This window comes from Vidua macroura, chromosome 5, assembly GCF_024509145.1.
Source record: "Vidua macroura isolate BioBank_ID:100142 chromosome 5, ASM2450914v1, whole genome shotgun sequence".
NCBI classification, from domain to species: domain Eukaryota; kingdom Metazoa; phylum Chordata; class Aves; order Passeriformes; family Viduidae; genus Vidua; species Vidua macroura.
Window position 1 is genome coordinate 30,356,642 of NC_071575.1, and position 20,193 is coordinate 30,376,834.

General features: G+C 44.6%; 1 protein-coding gene across 3 annotated transcripts in view; it reads right to left on the minus strand.

The window, feature by feature from the left end:
* Nucleotides 1–19,697, minus strand: part of PPFIBP1 (PPFIA binding protein 1) — a 73,262-nt gene extending 53,565 nt beyond the window's left edge. For all 3 annotated transcript variants that reach the window (XM_053977469.1, XM_053977468.1, XM_053977470.1), the window contains exon 1: nt 19,623–19,697. The gene's annotated coding sequence lies outside the window, so the exon portion shown is untranslated. The remainder of the gene's footprint in view (nt 1–19,622) is intronic.
* Nucleotides 19,698–20,193: the final 496 nt, after the last annotated feature.

Below are 20,193 nucleotides of genomic sequence, written 5' to 3' on the forward strand. Positions count from 1 at the left end.
CTTTGTTCCCTAAGCCTAGATCCTTTCTTTGTTCCCCGAAGTTCATTATTTCTTTATTATACAACAAATGCTATTTATTTCCTTTAACTGATAAAAATGAATGGAAACACACTGAGGATAAAAGCCCATCCCATAAGTATGTAAGAAATGTGTTGAGAGAAAAGGTTTCAAGCTGTAGAAATTACTTTAAAGTATTTTAAGAGCACAAAACACAGAAGTCCTTCCAAAATATAAATGTTTATACCTGGGAAAAACTTACCTCAAATCACACAACTTTTACTACAAACCAGCTGAGTTGCATTCCACAGTTTGCCTTAACATTTGTTAAACACTCTGGTTGTAAATCAAAAGCTCAGCCTCACAAGAGGCTCACATCCTTGAGATCCTTTGACAGAGATGCATACACAGCAAACAGCTTATGTAAACATCCAAAGTCTCTGAGTCAAGGTTTATGGTTTAGATTCATATCCACTTACAAAACAAACCCTTTATTTGGGTCTCCAGCACTGAAATTACTCCGTTTGCTTATCTCTGCTACCCTTCTCCAGCAGCTCTTTTGTTGTTGTTGCAATTGGAAGGAAGTTTAGAAACCCGGATTTTACACTGGCAGGTGATGTTGTTTTGTGGGCTTTGAGTGCTGTGACAGGGAGACAGCTACTTACCTGCACAGCAGCTGTGTGACATTAATACCTGTCTGCACATCCTCTCCAGACTCACTTTCACTCTTTTCATACAAGCAATCCAAGGTCAAATGAAACCTTGTAAAAACAAAACAAAACAAAACAAAACAAAACAAAAAAACACCCTCCACAGACCACTTCAGGCTGTTCCTGTTTTACTGGTTAACTGTTTAATAGTCTTCCACTCCTCACCTCAGAGAGCCTGAGAACCAGTACATTATTTTCTCACTTGTTTTGCTTGGGTCCACTGATTAGAAAAACAAATGAGATACTAATCCCTGACTCCAAGACTGCTAATTCAAGCAAGGAAATGCCTCACATTCCCTAGCAACATGCTACTGACACACTGTGGCCACACAGGCTACTAAACAAAAGGGGCACTGTTGGGTGACAGGCCAAAAGGTAGTTCTTAAAACTTACCTTAAAACACACCTAGTCCTGAGCACTGACCCACATTTAGATCCCATTTCATTGCTTGTGCCACTTTCTTTCAATGAGCTGCATCCAAAGGTCAAATTCACAAGCCTCCAGATTTGAAAGGATTTGGCTCTAGATTTTGGACCTTCAGGTCTAAGGGTTTCCAGATGCATGCTTTCAGAGTTGACATCCCACAAAGCTGAGGTAGAGGGAACCACCCATAAAAAGTCCATAAATAAATAAAATACATTTAGCCTGAACAGTGTTTTAATAAGCGTCTGCAGAAAACAACAAAAAATCCAATGCCTTATAACTTTGCAGCATCAACTGTTACAAATGGAAAATCTGTGTATATATTGCATCTTTCCCCTTCTATCTGCCTCTGATTTTGCTGTGTTAAGATTTACCTTTCAAGAGTGATATGTAAAACAAGAATGTGATATGTGAAGCACACGTTTGTGTGTGAGGATACTTTTGTTTTTCAAAGACTCCTGATCTCTGAGAACTTGAGCCTGCCAGTACTACCACTGCACCACTGCCACAACATGATTTACCATTTCAACTCTCCTGGCATTTTAAGATTGAAGCAGGGTAAAATTCAACTTGGTTAAGGAATCTTTTTTTTTTTGCCATGTAATAGAATGGGATTGAATTTTAATGAGTAAAAAATAGGGGAAAAGTGAAAAACAATAAATTGTAGGCTAACTTTCCCTCTGATTTTTTCTCCTCAAAAACTTGTGGACCTCTTCATCTTCTCCTAAACTGAAGCCCTTTGCCAATAACTCATACTGGAGCTTTGCCAACAGCCTTTGTTTAGGTAGCACAATTGAGAGTCTGAGAGAGTCCACATCAAGACAAGCTGCTTTAGGCAGCCATGGACTTTAATCACTTTTAAAAATGGACATTCTACCTTTGACAGTCCTGAAATACTGAAAGTGGGTTCAAAACACAGACTTCAAATTTTGCATTAGTTCTCAGCTTCGAAAAGGGACAAGTGGTTCATGGGCAAAACAGTCTGAAAAGTGTGTTTGTTCTCCTCAAACAGTGATCTCTGACATTTGATAACTGGAGTGTGCTATCCCACAGCCAGCCAGAGCTGCCACAGTCCCTGCAGAGCAAGGCTGCACAACAATGGGATACCTCTTGCCCAGGCAGCATGGCCCTGTGGGGATGTACGTCCTCCCTCATCCCCTCAGGGTCATCCTCTCCTTGCTCTGGGACACATCCTATGCTGACTGCCCAGCTCCAGAGCCACTCGTTGATGTTAGGGTGAAGAAGAGACAGGGAATTTTCCCAGTGCTGCCCCTCCCACACTTTCTCTCAGACACTTCTCCTCCCCACATCCTTCCTTCAATCCCTAGGGAAAGCACAGCTCCAGGGATTTCAAAGCAAAGTTTTTTAGTCTTTTTTATTTTCAGCCAGGGAGCAGAGTGCTGTTGATTTTGTCCTGCTTTTTCAACACCAAAGTCCCAATGCCAAGAGATGAAGGACAAAAGCTGTGTGCTCTCAGCTCCAAAAGAGGACCTTTCTCTTCTGAATGCTGCACTGGTGAGTAGCAAGTAAACAAATCCCAAAACCCCCTCTACTACTACTACTACAGCAGCTTTAAGGAACCATATGCTGCCCACACCATTACTTGCCTGGGGAGCCATGTGTCCTGCCTACCCTTGTGCCAGCTTTGCTCCTCAGCACAGAAGCAATTTAGCAGCCAGGACACAGGAATCAGCTCTTCTGCTGCTCATTCCTTTCTCCTGAAAGCCTACAGATGGCTCTTAGGGGTAGAGATGTTGTCTTCTCCATCCTCCTCTTGCACAAGTGACACCTCCTCACTATCCCTTGCAGAAAGATGGTTTCAGTCTTGCAACTTCTAGCATCACCCAAGCCTAAAAAACTCGGTGAAGCAGGGGCTGAGCTGTGCTTGAGGCTCAGAGTTCACAAGACAAAGACATCAGTGCTAGGAGAACAGAAACAATGCTGGGGTGGGCTGGAGGGCTATATGGGTAAGGATAATACATTCATGGTTGATAGTGAAGGGTAGGAGGGCTTCACCAGCAAGGCAGAGGGAGGCAGCAGATCAGCAGCAAGCCAGAGCTGTGGCCTCTGCAGGAAAAGAGCTTTAAACACAACTGGGCCCAGCCCTACACTCTGCTCTTTCTCCTGCAGCAGGAAGAGAAGAGAAACTGGGGAGAAAATGGCTGGAAGAGAAGGAAGTGTCTTCTTTCTGCTGCTTCCCCTGTAAGAGAGAAAGGTCTAGGGATGGAAGGGAGCAGCCACTCTCCATCCCATGGCCAAGCCTCTGGGCATATGTAGGAGGGGGGACTATCCCATCCCTCACCCCATCAGCAAGATGAGCAGAAAGTGCTGGCTTTGCAACTGAGGAAGATGCAGTCCATGGGATGAAGATAAATCCTAGCACTCAGAAAATAAAGATATGCTTACATCAAGAGATGTCTGATACCCAGCTGGGGCAGAACTGCAGCTGCTGCAAACCAACATGGATTTCTCTGGGATAACAAGGCACTGAGACTGGAGTTATTTACTACAGGTATTCTAAGCATGAAACTATTGTTTTATTATATAAAACAATGAAAAATGTCTGTTTCTTTCGATACAGCAATAAACTGTGGTTAATTACTGACCTTACCAATAGTGGGCTGCCTTTAGCAGACAGGGCTGTAACACATTAAAATGGAGAAGAAGATAACTTTTAAGAGCAGTTTACAAGAAAGTTTACAGCCCAATTGCAGCAGTTCAGTGTGAATACACCTATAAGTCACCTGGTTTGGGTATCCAGAGCAGTCTAATTGAAACAAGGGGCTACAAAACTTTCTTTGTAGGCACAGGATCAGCAGTAAATGGGCTAGCACACAGCACAGGTGGGGCCACAATCCAAGTCAACAAGTCTGAAGCAAACTTAGGTGTGGCTAAATCCCATGACAACAACAATAATGTAGAAATACCATCACATGCAAGAGCTGAACTGCCCCTCTCCATTATTAAATATCTGCCCCATGTTTAAGCCAGATTTACTCTGGAAAGGCTCTTCTGGAAAGCCAGTTTTACCCCTCAAGCTCTCTCAAAATTCAAGGTCTTCCAGAGGAGTCATTCCACCAGGATATTAGCTTTCATTAGGAAAGAACAGCATTATTAAGGCACATGGATGCTGAAGGAAGTTTTGTGATCTATGAATATTCTGGAAGTTTGAACATAGAAAGGCCTTTATTTGACATGAAATATAGTAAGGCATAGAAGGGAAGGAAGGCATGGGGAAGCAAGATCACCTGACTTTTTTAAAGTCTGTAGTAGAGAAAAAAAATCCTGACTGTTTAACAGTTTCCATTCCCTCAACCTACAGATCTAATTAAAATAAACCTTCAAAAATATTAAAATATTAATAATATTTTAAGATTTTTAATTAAAACACTGAATAAATTCAAATATGTTTTTATGACATAGACCAAAAGCAACCTCAGTGTTGTTTCAAAGTCATATTGGGAGAAAGTGGCTCTTGTGTAACTTCATACTTTTCTAACTTTCAACAGTTCCACTGTAAGAAATGATAGCAAGGATGGAACAATACATCTAGGATTAAAAACTCCCAAGCCCATTATTTATACATATCTAATTAGCTCCTCCTGCACACATACACACACAGACCCTGAGCACTGGGAACTGCTAATATAATTCCTGCAATTAAAAACTTCAATGCCAGAATCCTTGTCTGCTAAAAGAAAAAACAACCACCACTCTCCTCCAGCACAGCTGGGCATGTTTGTACAGGAGTGGATGCCCAACCCTAAAACAAAGCTCAGCTCCAAGATGTGAACTCTCCCAAAGTTCAAGGTATTTATTAGAAACTTGTAATCCAGCACCATAGACCACCTTGGGCTCCAATAGAGTGACCAATACAAATCAGAAATTTGGGGAGTTTACACACTGTGGTTTTGTTCAGCCATACCAGAGATCTCTGCTGATCATGGGCTAACAGTGCTGAACAAGTTTCACTCAGTAACAGCTTTTGCTTTGGTTTACCCCTCAGAGGCCATGTTAACTTTTGTTGTGTCAGGGACACTGGCAGTGCAGACAGATGGGTAAAGGACAACTCGCCTGCCACCATGTGAAAGCAAAACTAGCACAGAATAGTTCAAGGCCAACATTTATGAAGGCTTGGATGCATTAATGACCCTCAGCATTTCCATACAAATCTTTCTCTGAATACATAATCTCAAGATAAAGCTTCAAAAACCTTGAGGGATCAGATACACTTATAATGTTACACTTCTTTGAAGTACTTTTCCCTTTGTATTTCGACTACATTTCAAAGTTTTCCTACTTACATACAAATCAAATTAGACATCTGATGCTAAAAGAAGCAGACACTGAAAGTGTTTCACACTTTCCCAACCTTTGGGGGTGGTGGGGCAAGACTCAGTCTCATAGAAAGAAAGGTGTATATTAACCATAGGCTGATTTTCACTATACCAGCTGGCCAAGGAGGAGTTCTTCATGTATCAAAGGTCTAACAGAACCAGGGTACACTTCCGTCCCCCACCTGTGGCTGAAGATCCTGGTCCCAAAGAACAACACAAGTTTAACCTGTAGGATGCAAACTGACTCACTGCCAGCAAGTGGGAATTTGTGATTAATAGAAGTGCCCAGTGCATGAAAGCAACAGGAGGGAGGAGGCTGGGACAAAACCAAGGTAAACCAGTACTGGCAAAGCCCTTATGTGGTTTAATTGGAGTGAGCTGATCATCTTCAATGGTTTTCTTAAGAGGCAAAGGGAAAAACTCAACCCGACTCCCAAACACTGCGAAAGTTGCCATGGAAACAGATAGGGGGTGGCTGGCAAGATGCACCAGGTTTTGTGCTTCAATTGAAGACCTTTTTGGAATCATTGAAATAAAAAAAATGATCCTAGAACTGTCCTGTACTACCATGCAAAAAAAAACCCACAGGAAACAAACCAACCAGAAGAATGCAAAACCCCACCCCAAAGAACAGAAGTACACAAATCATTTCATTTTCTCATCATGGACCGGCAGCTTCCTCAGCAACCACGCGAACATCTGGGGCCAAATCCTTTGTGGTATACAAGGAGACACTGGAATTACCTGGACATAGTCTTGCATGTTCTCAAGCACTTAATGCATTTTAAAATGTTTGTTCTTGCTTCATATATAACAGATCTATACAAATAACTACTTAAAACTATTGCCTCCTGTGCTTCCCGTTTTGGGGCTGAGTGTTTTTCCATGTGTTTACTGAGCCATCACTGGAGGGATGGTTTCAGGGAGGTTATATTTAGCTCTGAAGAACTAAAGATGTTTTTTCCCTGGCTAAAGTTAGGAAGGGATCCTCCCTTAGAGGAGGATCTTACACTCACTGTGCTGAACACAAAAAGCACTGAGACAAGTCTAGTTTGGGCTTGCAGAAGACACTGGCGATGCCAAGGCCTCAGCCATGATGATCCTGCTGCTTATAATGGGAAAAGAAAATCCAAAACTGGAACAAATGTTTGCTTTATATATACAACAGAACTACAGTTTCATCCCTGTTTAGGAAAAGAAACATCACTTATTTCAGGGTGGAATTGTCATACATCTTCACACAGGGCTCGTGTCAGTACAGCCCCTCTCAGGGACAGCTCAACATTTATTTACCACTCCATGGAAACAGGCTGCAGCAGGGGTATTTTGGCAGCTCTGCATGGCTGCCACTTCAGTCACTGGACAGAAATGGGGACAGCTCTACATCACAAGCACATTGAACTGCTCACAGAAAAATCTATTGCTGCACCCACCCCTCCAGCAGCGCTACAAAACCCCTTCAGCCACCACCCTCCTTACAGTACCAAACTGCCACCTACCTACATGGATTCATCCACTTCAAGATTTTGCTGGTAAGACACAGCTACCACGGTGGTTTACCTCAGAGATGTTCAGGTCTTCTTGATAAACTCTGTTATTTTTGCAAATTAATTATTATCATATAATCAGAGAATGGTTTGAGTTGGAAGGCACATTAAAGATCATCCTGTTCCATCCCCCTGCCATGGGCAGGGACACCTTCCACTATCCCAAGTTGCTCAGAGCTACATCCAAACTGGCCTTGGACACTGTCAGGGATGGGGTAGCCACAGCTGCTCTGGACACCCTGTGCAAAAGCTTCCCCTACCCTCACAGGGAAGAATTTTTTCCCAATATCCAATCTAAACCTGTTCTCTGTCAGTGTGAAGCCATTCCTCCTTGTCCTGTCACTCCAGGCCCTTGTCAAGAGTCTCTCTCCCTCTTTCCTGTGGGCTCCCTTCAGGCACTGCAAGGCCACAATGAGGTCACCCCAAGCCTTCTCCTCTCCAGGCTGACCAATCCCAATTCCCTCAGCCTTTCCTCCCAGCAGAGCTGCTCCATCCTTCTGATCCCCTTGGTGTCCCTGCTCTGGCCTGGCTCCAGCAGCTCCCTGTCCTTCCTGTGCTGGGCCCAGGGCTGGATGCAGCCCTGCAGGGGGGTCTCAGCAGAGTGGGGCAGAGGGGCAGAATCCTCCCTGCCCTGCTGGTTTGGGGCTCTGGGTGCAGCCCAGGATGCATCCCTTAACACAAGTGTGTTCCTCCTGGTACTACAGCTTTGGAAGTACTGAAATGTTATTTAGTATGTTTCAGACAATGATCTCTTCCCTTTGGTGACCAGGGACAGGACCTCAGGGAGAAGTACAGACCTGTGTCGGGAAGTTTAAGCTGGGGCTTTTACAAACACACACAGAAAAAGAAGGGGAAAAAATGTCAGAACAGGTATCTCTGCGTGGTTACAAGCAGAGATCTATGGCAGAGAAAGTATCTAAGTCATGCTGTTGGATTTTGGGATTTGTTTTTTGCCCTTTATTAAAATTTTTGGCAGGTCTAAGTTTCTGTTTCCTGCAAAAGTCTCAATGATCATAAATGCATTTAGGCCTCTCCTAGTATTTATGAAATATCAGTTCCTGCTCCTGTACTTGACTTGCAGGTGAAATCTGCCATTTTAAGGAGATAATCTTAAGCAGCTTTCTGAGAAATGTCAAGAATTCTAAATTGCCATTTCTGTGCTCTGGTTTGGGGTGGATTTTTTTTCCTCTCCCCTAATATTCTATTTAAACTGTCTTTAAAAAGAAAATGGAGCGTTGCCCAAGATGTAGTAGCATGATGTGCACTATTTTACAGATTGTGAGATCTTAATCCATATTTTCAGCTAATGAAAAACCTTCCAAAAAGTAAGGGTTTCATTCCCTGTTGCATTATTGTGTTTAAAAAATCAAGACTTAGGAAAGTAACATGAACAAGACAATTGCTTCCATGGCATCCTGTTTTTCTAAACTAAGTCTCAGTATCAATGAAACAAGAGATAATGTCCAGTCACGCTCGTAACCATTAGTGAGGAGTGGAAGGAAGGGACTTAGCACAAGTGTGCACTTGGCAGGGAAGAAAGAGGTGTGAGTAAGGTACCTAGGATGTTTCCAAAGGCAGCCTGCTTGAGTACACAGGTAAGGAAGTCAACCTCATACAGTTACCACCAGCCTTACAGTGAGTGACCAGTGACTTATGCCCAGAGGGTAGCACTCCAGCTACCTGGGCTGCCCAGGGAGCTTGCAGGGGGAAGGAGGAAAACCAACAGATTATGGGACAGAGGACTTCTTCAGGCCTGAAACCAACACTGAGAAGCCAGACCATGGCCAGACAGCTGCAATCCTCCTTCCAGCCAGAGGAAATAATTCCACATGGTTGCTGGCGAGTTCCCATGCCACAGGCACTCCTCAGGCTATACTCAGCAGTGGTTCTGTCAGCTGAGACCACCTGTTCTGTATTCACACAACACCTCAACCTGTGGTAACCCTGCCCAAGAGGCTCTCCTGGTACTGCAGCAATGTGGATCAAGGTAGGAAACTTCCATCTTAGTCAACAATTTTTAACTTGTACACAGCAGTGTGCCAATAATATGCTGTAAAACAGCCATTATTTTCTAATTCCAGCTGCCAAACTCAAGAGAGCTAACCTGACTGAAGACAGACATGAAGGTGAAGTATACTGGGCATTAAATCTAAAGAAACAGCTTAGCTAAATCAGTCACCCAGAAGGGCTTAGCTTAAACGTTGCTCACCTGAGTTTGGGCTCCTGTTACTCTGGTCTTCATGGCTATTTTAAGGGGTGAACCTACCCAGGTAGAGCACACATTCAACTTAGTGCAAAATTCTCACCAGTGGGAACTTCTCACTTGTGGGAACTTTGCACCAGTGAGGAAAAAAGACAGCACTCCATGTGGCAATAGCATCCAGGAATATGAAGCGCATCTCCACACTGCTGCGAAAGCCAAGCTCAGTGCAAGTGGATATTCAACTTGTGCCTGAGCAATTTTTATCTCATAAACAACCAACACTATACTCCTCTGAAGATTTCAAAACACTAATTTCAAATCCTTTACAACTGGCCACGGTACGAAGGAGAGAAGAGTCAACTTATTTCTCACTGACACTAGAATTGTAGTAGTGCTCTTTTGAAGTCAGAAAATACCAATAGAAAAAGAGACACACACCCAGCATGCATGTCAGAATGCACAGGACACCACAAGGATGTCTGTGGTATCTCTGCATCAGCAGCTTGTTCCCTGGAAGCTTCTTGTCCAAGAACTGTGACCCAGCTTGGTGCTCCTTTGCTTGCAAGATCTGACAAGATGACAAGACGCCAGTGTGGCTGTGGGCCAGCAACCTGATGCTCCAAAGAGCCACATGCAAATGTCTACTGAGGGTAACATGACCACACACGTTTCCTCTCCTCCTGTAACACCAGCAAGGCTCTAAACTCCTCCTGGACAACACAGGAGGTAACGCAACCATATCCTAGTGCTCCCTGGCGTGGATCACGGCCTTCGCTATGGCTGTCACAACACTCTGTGAATTACACGCAGCACACACCCTTAACAGCACAAATCTCAGAGCTGTCCCCATGTTCTGTGGCAGCAGAGATTAACACATGTTGACAACTGATCAGATAGGGGAAGCATTAGAGGAGACAGACGCAGCCCATTACTGCTGTTTGTTGTGTACCTACACGGTTTCTCGCTGTCAGAAGTGACTGCACTCATAGTTTCTCCTGATGTAGCAATGTTGTTGGCCTTCCCTTTCCCATCCTCCTAAGAGGCAGCTATTTCAGCTGCTCAAAGCAGTGCTGCCCCTACCTTTAGTGACAGGGGGATAATCACTGGCTGACATTGTCCTGCTAACAGGGAAACACACCTTAACATCACTCCCAGGCACCAGGAAACCCCCTGGCACCAGGCATGTGATCCAGGTGAGTGCTTGCAGGAACTATCCATAAGACACAATACCACGTTTGTGCTGGACTGTGCACATCACTCCTCCCAATTCCCTGCCCAGAGCACTGCAGCACAGCTGGCAGAGATTCTGTCAATGGCAGCACAGCTGCAAAGAAGGTCCCTAAGGGAAATTATGAGGCTACAGAGGAGTGGAAACATGCAAGAGTATCTACTCTGGATTCTCACAGGATGCAAAGGTGTTAAGTTTATACATGACACACTCCTTGATCAAAAAAGTATGAGAAGAGAAGCTTTCATACAGATCTCATAGCAGCCTTCCAGTATCTGAAGGGGGCCTACTAGGAAGCTGGAGAGGGAGTCTTCATTAGGAACTGGAGTGACAGATAAGGGGGAATGGCTTCACACTGAGAGAGGAGGTTTAGATTAGATATTAAGAAAAAATTCTTCCCTGTGAGGATGGTGAGGCCCTGGCACAGGTTGCCCAGAGAAGCTGTGGCTGCCCCTAGATCCCTGGAAGTACCCACAACCAGGTTGATTTGGGCTCTGAGCAACCCAGGATAGTGGAAGATGTCCCTGCCCATGGCAGGGGGTTGGAACTGGATGGGCTTTGATGTCCTTTAGAACCCAAACTATTCTATGATTCTATAAATTCCATTAGTGCCCAAAATCTTAAAGGGAAGCAATAAAATACTACCACATTGTTGCACTGTGAAGGACAGGGTGGGAAAGGGCAACAGCCAGGACAAGGGCAAGGAAGGAACCATGGAAATCTCTGCTGAGGTCTTGGAGCAAAATGCAACCAAATCCACAAAGAGGCTCCTGCAAGCACTTGCAAGCTGCCAATTTGTTCTGTTGCCAGACTATTCTGGGGCTGAAACACTGACAGTCAACAAAGCTCTTCCTCAGACAGGGATGCAGCATTCCCACCTATCAGAGCTTCATCTCTTGTTGGGAGCTGGGAACAGATACAAGGAGACTGAGCTGCCATAAGCTTAGTTTTGGTATTCCTGGCAATGCTGCAGCACCCGATGGGATGCACCACATTATTTTCTGTCCTCACAGGAACAGACAGCCGTTCACTGCCCAGATGGCAGAACCAGGATGGCTGCTTTACTACTGCCATCCCCCAGCGTCCCTCAGGCACAGTGATACCGAGGGCACATTAAGCCTCGGCCACTCGGCATCCAGCCAAGCAGGCAAACCAGCCAAAACATCCCTGGCACCGAGCCTTGGGAGTGGAGCCAGGAATGGTTGCCCAGTCCCGCAGCAGAGTTGAACTTTGCAAATATTTTGAACGGCTCCTTATCAGCAAAGCAGCTTTGCACCAGCTCAGCATTTCACAGCGTTTTTAATCTGGTCCCCTTAAATTGGATTGACAACTGAGCAGAGCCACAGCCTGAAATAGTGACAGTCTCTCTGTCAGCACAGGAGCTTTTCAGCAAGACCCACCCAGCCTGAGATCAGCAAGTTGCACAAGCCCACATTTGACGTCAAGCATGTTTCTAGTGCCACTGAAGTTAATGCTGCTGAGAACGTGCTTAACACTGGATTCCTGTTTGACCAAGTGACCAAAACAGGACCTCAAAATACAGATCCTGGCAGCTTTGTGCAACCTGTGGGTGCTATCAGTAATAAACAGCAGCCCTCTCCTCACCTTGACGGACTTCAGACCATCTGCCAGACATGGCCTCTGCCAGAAACACATGAGCAAATCTCCACAGAACATCCTGAACATTATGGTGACAATCTGCCTTCCTTCTCCACTCAGAGGCATCACCAGAGTACGGCTCTGTGTGTGTGTGTGTGTGTGTGTGTGTGTGTGTGTGTGTGTTTGTTTGGGACCATGGGAAACACTGAAGCTCCAAAACTCACACCAAGTCTGCAACAAAGACATGTTTACTTCCAATATGGATCTTGCTCCACATCATTCTGGTTCAGTGTGACACCACCATCACATAGAAAGGTTACTTCTTTACCAAGATATTTCAAGGCAAAATTTACTTAGGGTTACACAGAGCCACTGTTACTGCATACAGAACACAAATTGAAAATCACTCAGTGAATCAGGACAAACAAGTGCTGCTCTGCTGCACTGAGAGAGTTCACAGGGTGGGAGAGCAAGCTGTGTCTGGGAAAGGCAATGAGCCACAGAAAGCCTCCATTGAACAAGGTTCACCCATCTGCCCAGCACTCACAGCACCTGAGCTAAAAGTTAACATCCTGTGCCCCTCATGGTGTGGAGAAAACAAGCACTGGCCACTGAGTCATCACCCCGTAGGGACATCCTGCAGTATTACCAACCTTAGTATATCAGGGACTGACTTTATTAGCCACTGATGCTTATATGACTATTGGTTCCACTGCTGTTACTTAAGAACAGTTGCTAAGGGCATAAGAAAAAGCACCTCCTTCAGGGGTCGGCTTGGAAGGTGCTCCAGACATTAGAGATCTTGGATAATGCCCACCTGACACAGCAAGGATGATTCCACTCCCAAATTATCATCTCATCCCAACCAGTGCTGCTCACTGTAAGTCTCAGAGGAACATCTGAGGAACTTCATCTCCCTTAAACACCGTGTTGGAGGGCATCAGCCTAAATCCCTACTGCTTAATGTACCTCCAGTTGGTGGGCACTGACCTCCTCAGGGTGTGGAAAGAAGGATGTTTCCCAACTACCCCATTACACACCTCCAAAGAGGTGTACCACAGGAGGATCAGGCCTTTGGAATATGGCAATTGTCGTGCCATCCTAGGGAAACAGACAGAATTCTCTGGCCTTACCATTACACTAAACGCTAGATGATTCAACTGAATTTGCTCTCCCCTCATAGGGTAAGGATATTTCCTACTTTCTTCTAGTAACTCCAGATTTGTCTATCTCCTATTTTTGGTTTCTAAATTAAGAATATTGCTCATTACCAGATTATATGGCATTTATTCTGAGGAGCAAGAGATACTGATGCAGCTAAAAATTCAATATAAACACCCTGTGGATGTAAGCCATGACATTTATATACCGGATTAATAAGCACTAAGAGGAATTTCTGATGTAGGGCACATGACCCTCCCTTCATTTCAAAAGCAATTATTTTAATACCATGATTTCAAAGTGTGACGTGTCCTTGGAAACACTGGCAGACAGACAGCTTTAACAAAAAAAGCTTCCAAATCCTGGAAGGACAATTTCAGGTGCATCTCCGGTTTTGAGATAAGAGAACATCTGGAGCGAGTGTGTGGGCTGGCCAGCAGATAAGCAGGCTGAGACAAACACCAATTTAATGCAGAGTGGGTCTGAGCCTTGTTTAGAAAGACGGGAAAGACTGGACACAGAGTTCCTGCTCCAGCCCATCTCCAGCTGCATCCAGTAGCTCTCCCACTGCTGTCACTGCCAGGTTTCTGGAGCGCTCTCACTGCTCGGAGTGGCCCTCGTCTTTCACACCTTGTCACCTACCTCTTGATATTTTCCAGATACCTCAGCCTGGAAGCCACTTCCTTGCTCATTTTAGAAGGCCAGCTTATAGCTGGAATCCCCCCAGAGAACACAGCCAGGCTCCCTAGTTATCACTTGTCACACTTGGACTGCGTCACCTCGGCCTTTCAAACACAGGAGAAATGGGGAGCTCGCCAATTTGCAGTGAGGAGAGCTGAAAAAATGACAACAGTTGGTTTTCCACTGAAGACCTCAGTGCTTTCTGACAGTGGTTTGATGCCCCAGGGGAAAAAAAAAAGCCCCATCCAACCCTCCCTGGGCAATCACCCTCCAGCCCTTCCAGCCTGTTGGTCCCTTCCTCTTAATTTCAAATACCTAAGGAACTCCCAGAGATCCTAAAAGATCTCAACAAAATTCCTTGGGTATCAGCATGATCCAAGCAATTCGCTCTGGGTACATTCTTGGAGGCACTCACCGCTTTTGGATGCAATACCTCAAAAAATTACAGAACACAAAATTAAAACAAACACAACAGAACAATCCCAGATGCACATGCAGCTCCGCACATGCTGAGCTGCTGACATTTTTCCTAAGCAGCTGAAATCAAAATTTAGTGAGAGAAGCTGTCAGATGACAAAGGAGAGACACCAAGACCCCACCACAAGTACTCACACCCTGCAAGCAAGGCATGAAAGCCTTCACCCGCTGCTCTGCACTCACTGCTGCAAAGTCTATGTCCCAACTCAGCCCTGAGGGCTTCCTAAGCCCAGGGAGGGAAAAACATCCAGATTCATGAAAAGCCACATTCAGATCCTTAAAAAATCAGTAGACAAGTAATCAGCAATTTGGGTGCCATGAGAAGCAAGGAATGAAACCAGAGCCCTGGGAGCATAGAGTGGTTCAGGACAGCTCTACCCAGCACTGGGAAGGAGCATGCACAAATGAGGTATCAGCTATATAAGAAAGTCAAAGAAAAATGAAAATAAAAATACTGGCTGTGATACCTTAGTGCTGCTGTCCATCGCTGAAGGTCTCATCTAAGGCATCAGAATATTGTCCCACCCATCAGAAACAGAACACTAAATATAATCCTGGAACTAAATCTTGAGCCCCTAAAAAAGTCTCTGCAAAGTTTTACATCCCCAAAAAGAGCACATGGCTGGAGACAGCTGCTTTCTCCACCACCTTCACTAGCATGGCATGCCCAGAATAAAGCTGTAATAAGCCAAGCACGGCTTTTTGCCTGAAAGTTTATCAAACAAGGCATCTGAAGCCAGTCAGAAGGTGGCCAGAGAACTTCTGAGAGCCTGCAGAGAAGCAGCCACAAGATTTTCCTAAGGAAGATGAAGGAATTCTTCGTGTGATTTCCCTGCACCTCTGCACCCAGCACATTATCTGTTCTCCCCAAGAGGACTAAACTGTCCTAACACTCCTCAGTGCTCAGAAGCAACTTTGTAAAGAAAGCCAGAATTCCTGAAAAAAAAAAGAAGTTTTAACTAACTTCTAGCAAGTAGGCATCAAAACTGTTACCATGACTTCTGCTGTAACAGAGTGACTAATTCCACGGTTTACTGCCTACAGCACTCACCTTTTCTATATGCCATGCAATGCATTTGGGGGTCTTGTCAGTTCGTTAAGCAGCTGTAAATCAAGGCTTATAGCCTAGTGCAGTTGTATGAAATTATTTCTGCAAATGACATCATTCAAGACACTACTCTGCGCCAACAACTTCCACTACAGTCCATGGGAGGGAAAAAAGTCTTAGCATGGCATGTGGTAGATGAAACAAGAAAGATCAGCTTCTATGTATTGACACAGTTCCCATTTTGAGGCTCACTTTTCCCATCTTAGTCTGAGATGGAAAACAAAACGGGGGAAAAATATTCCCAAATAATACAGTAAAGGTCTCCCCTGCCTCTGATTTGAGAGGAAAGAGGAGGGAAGGAGCAGAGAGATCCCCCAGACAGCAGTGACACCCCACAAACCTAACCCCATTAACATGCTGCTTCGCCTTTATAAAAGTTTGGACAATTCCTTACACACCGCCAACCACTCACTGAGAGGGGACAACCACATCAGTCAGTGAGAAAACTTATTTAGGGGAAGAAAAACAAACCACCAAAAAACATCACCAGCAAATGCACTTAAATAAGTAGTGAAGAAGGTTAGGAAAGATCATTATATTTCCCTTTGTGTCAAACTTGAATCAAACTTTCTTTTGCTCTAGTAGAATTCAGGAAGGTGGGAACTCAAATTGACCTTGTTTCTCTTTCCATGGCCTAAGCTCACTTGACTTATTGTTCACTTTGCCCATCTGTAGAACACAGGAAATGGTAATGAGAAGCTACTACACAATGTTATAGGAATTATTCAATCCACAGCCACAGAGTTCTTTGAAGATGCAAAGTGCCAAGCATTATTGCTAGATGAAAAAATTATATATTTTCTTCCCCAAGCTATATAGAGGAAGAAAAAAGCCATGCAAACGACCAACTGTATTCCTAATGAGATGCAATACTCAAAAAGTGGGGCATCTTAAAACAGATTGGACAATCATTTTCCAGCTCACAAAGATTATTCCCAATACATAAACCTCAGAGGATTATAAATGCAAGCAAAGAAACTTAGCTTTTGACAAGGTTTCTGCAGACAAAATAAGCTTGTCTAAATAAACAGGGGAAATGTACATTTTTGGTTTTAAAGAGAGCAAAAAGAGTTTTTCAAAGAATAAGGGAAGAACTGAAATCAGGTTTGCAACCTTTGTGAGGGATGAATTTATGTTTTCTGACTATAAAGCGATTTCCAGGACTGGGAAAGTCAATAAAATAAGAAGAACTGGATGGGAGGGAGGCAGGAAAATGCTGTGCGCAGCAGAGGGGTCACATGATGGACAAACAGGGCAGGCTGCGCAGTGTTTACAGATAAATGCATCCCCCCCTCCTCGCTGCAGAGATTTATGTGTATTAGAGAGCCACCATCAGAATTGTGGGTGAGCAGAACTTTAAGTTACATTAAGGTTACCCAAACCACATCACATAAAGTGTGAGGAGCAAAAGCACAATAAAATACTTCTTTTCTGCAAGCAGCAGTATTTCCTCTCAAAAGAAGGGGAGGGAAAAGATACCAGAAAAATCCCATCACAGCCTGCCTGGGGACCCTCCCGTGCCCCAACCACAGGCAGTGCTGCACCTCCTGTAAACATGCAGAACAGCCACAGGCTCTGGGAAATGCTTGAAATTATTACTATTTTGGGCACAATTTAGTTTAGCACAACTATTAAAAGCCCAAGAAAAAGCTGTGTGTGGGCTGGGCCCTGCAGGACAAGCCATCAAGTGCCAATAAATGGAACACATAGAAGTAGCCTTGTTCTTCTTTCCCTCCTGTATTCAATGTGACATTGAGGGGGGAAAACCCAACAAATAATGATTTTTGCCTTTTGCACACAGGCACTCTAAGAGGATGGATTGGACACTATTTCAGTGCTGCATGTGATGCTCTGTTTCAGCTTTAGACACACCAAAAATCTGCTGCCACTGAACACAGACCTAACACAGAGCTGGTGGAGGAGGGTGGAGACACACCTGCAAACCCGCAGGGTTTTGCTAGGAAAGAGCAGGAGCTGCAGGGAGTACACCTGACTCTGGCTACATGGACTTAGCCAGGTTTCTGTGTCTTCATGGCACCATGCTGAAGCAGCTGTCTCTGCTAAGGCTTATTTTAAAAGCCTTATTTAGCTTTTCTGGATTATTTATACATGTGGTCTTACTGCAGGGCAAGGCTGAACTGGCAGCAGCACATTTAACGCGGAGCTAGCCAAGGAGGGAACAGTGGGATGGAAATCCATGCTTTTATGGATAAACAGAGACCGTGGGCAGAGGCTCTGAAACTCCACTCTGAATACTTTGGTGTATTCTGTGTGGTGAGATGGGAGGTCAGACATCTGTGCTGAGCTTGTGGTAACCCAGCAAAGAAGCCCATGTTCCTCTCCATCTGGGAGAAGCAGCCAGCAGCCCCAAACACAGTCCCCTGCCCCTGTCAGTGCTGAGTCAGGCATGGGAATTTCCTGCCACCCCATTAGGAGAGGCTCTTATTTATCTGTTTAATGGGGAAAGCAAGCAGCAGCTGGAGAAATAGGCTTTTCAGACTGATTGCTGAGGGCAACAGGTCTGACTCCTCCAAATGCCAGAAACCTGCCAGTCCTGGAGCCACAGGAATGGAGAAGGGAGGACTGAGCACCTGCTACTACAGCCCTGGATGGACATGGACACATACACCCCCTCCCAGGGAGCAGCAGCACCAGTGACTAGGAAAACCAGGCAGATTTATGTCCCAGGCCTCCTGCTGCTCCTGGGCAGGGGGAATCAGCACAGCATCTGAGGAGCAAAGAGTGAGAGACTTCCAGCAAAGGCAAGGCATTTGCACAGTGATGCCCGCAGATTGAAAGTCTCCAAACACACATCCTGCAGAACGTGGCTGCTAGCCAGCATCAGACTTTTTAAGCATGTTTTTAGAGCTATGGTGGATGCAAATCCAGCTGGAGTGCAGTCTCACCAAGCCTGATAAGCAGTGATAAAACTGAACAAATGTGATCAGGATGGGAGACAATAGGTGACAACCACTCCTGGAGCCAGCAGACCTCTGATTAAAAACCCAGGGAATAAAAGCTTTTGGCAGTGGAGTTTAGGGCTTCTGACAAACAAGGAGCAACAACACCCACTTCTTTCCAGGTCTGGTGCAAGGTCTTTGGGCCGCTGTGAATCCAGAGAGAGCTCATGCACAGTGATTTACTGGGGGAAGGGTTGGAGAGACACGAAGAAGCACTCCAAGGGCTATGGGGAGGGTAAGGGAATAAAATAAGGGAAATGGGATTTTAAATGAGACACCAGTCCTCACATCCTGTGGGACTGGGAGGCCAGCTGTGGAGTTATGGGGTTAGCACATCCACGGGGTGAATGGACCAAGTGCAGGCTCAGCAATCTGACCCAGCTCTTCAGCTGGAATTTAGGAAGCTAAATCATACCATAAAATCCAAACCAAAGTAGATTAAGACAAACCATTCCCAAAACAAGACTGCCAGCTCTGACATGCACTAGGCTACTTGGATCAAATCAGTCTAGACCAAATGCAAAATGCTGCTCCTTGAAGCCACAGAACTGGGACATTTCCAAAGGATCTCACAACACATACTCTGTTTTGCTGAATGCATTTTCTCATAAACTTGCCCCAAAAATCCAAAAGCTCTTGGCAGTTTCTCTGCACATTGCCATAGACCTACTGAGTCAGATTCACTGCACATGCACAGCGGCATCACTCAGTCACAGCACGTCCAGGGGGATCTCGTGCTGGAGCTGAACCCTCCAAACTGGGGTGCACTGGCACTGCTTGAACCCTTCACAGGCCACAGAACAGCTCATTTTAGTTTTGCCTCTTGGATAATCCACATATACTTCATTACTCTGCCACCCACACCCTAACACTAAATCCACTGTCATTAACATGTGGAAACACACTTTCCACATTTCTCTGACAACAGACAACAGCTTAGACTGTTTTAAGTAAGGACCACCCTTTAAAAGATGCAAAACCAATGGAGATCTGCAGAAGCAGACTGACATTCTTCTACAACTCTTACTGGAAGTCATATACAGCATCATTTTAATGATATTTGAAATGAAAGCCCAAAGGAGCTGTTGTGTAAAATATTAAAAAGTTAAAAAAAAAAGTAAAAAAAAAAAAAAAAAGCAGATAGTAGATAATAGATATCAGCAATGCAGTGGGTTTAGATTACTCACTCACAGGAACAGACTTAGTGTTTATCTCCACTGTCACTCTTGAGCAAGTACCACTGATCCATATAAACATCCAACACTGAGAAAAAGAGAAATAGAGATTTTGATTAATCACTCAAAGCCTGAGATGACTTAACAGTGATATCTTGTATAAGTTTATTATCAAGTGACACAGGATACAGGAAGCACTGTGGATGATGTACATAACAGCATTTTAAAAAAGCTAATACCAAGAGATTAAAGGATGACAACTGATGTACAAAAAGGAAATGAGCTTGTTAATTCCAAATAATTCCCAGCAACATTATTTCTCAGTATCTCTACATTACACAGTTGGCCTATGCCTGCCCTTGACCTCCCCAGCTGATCACACACATATAGCACAAAACAAAGGTCAATAATGCCTGGCAAGGCTTCCTTCTCACTACTGTGACCCAAACAAACCCGAACAAGCACCCAGTGTTGCTGAATATTTGAAAATCAGGGTGTGAAGTAAAGCCAGTGGAAGTCAGAGCAGCCCATAGCACTGAACCAACCCCACAACTCACTCGCAACAACTATTCCTGAGTAACTTTACT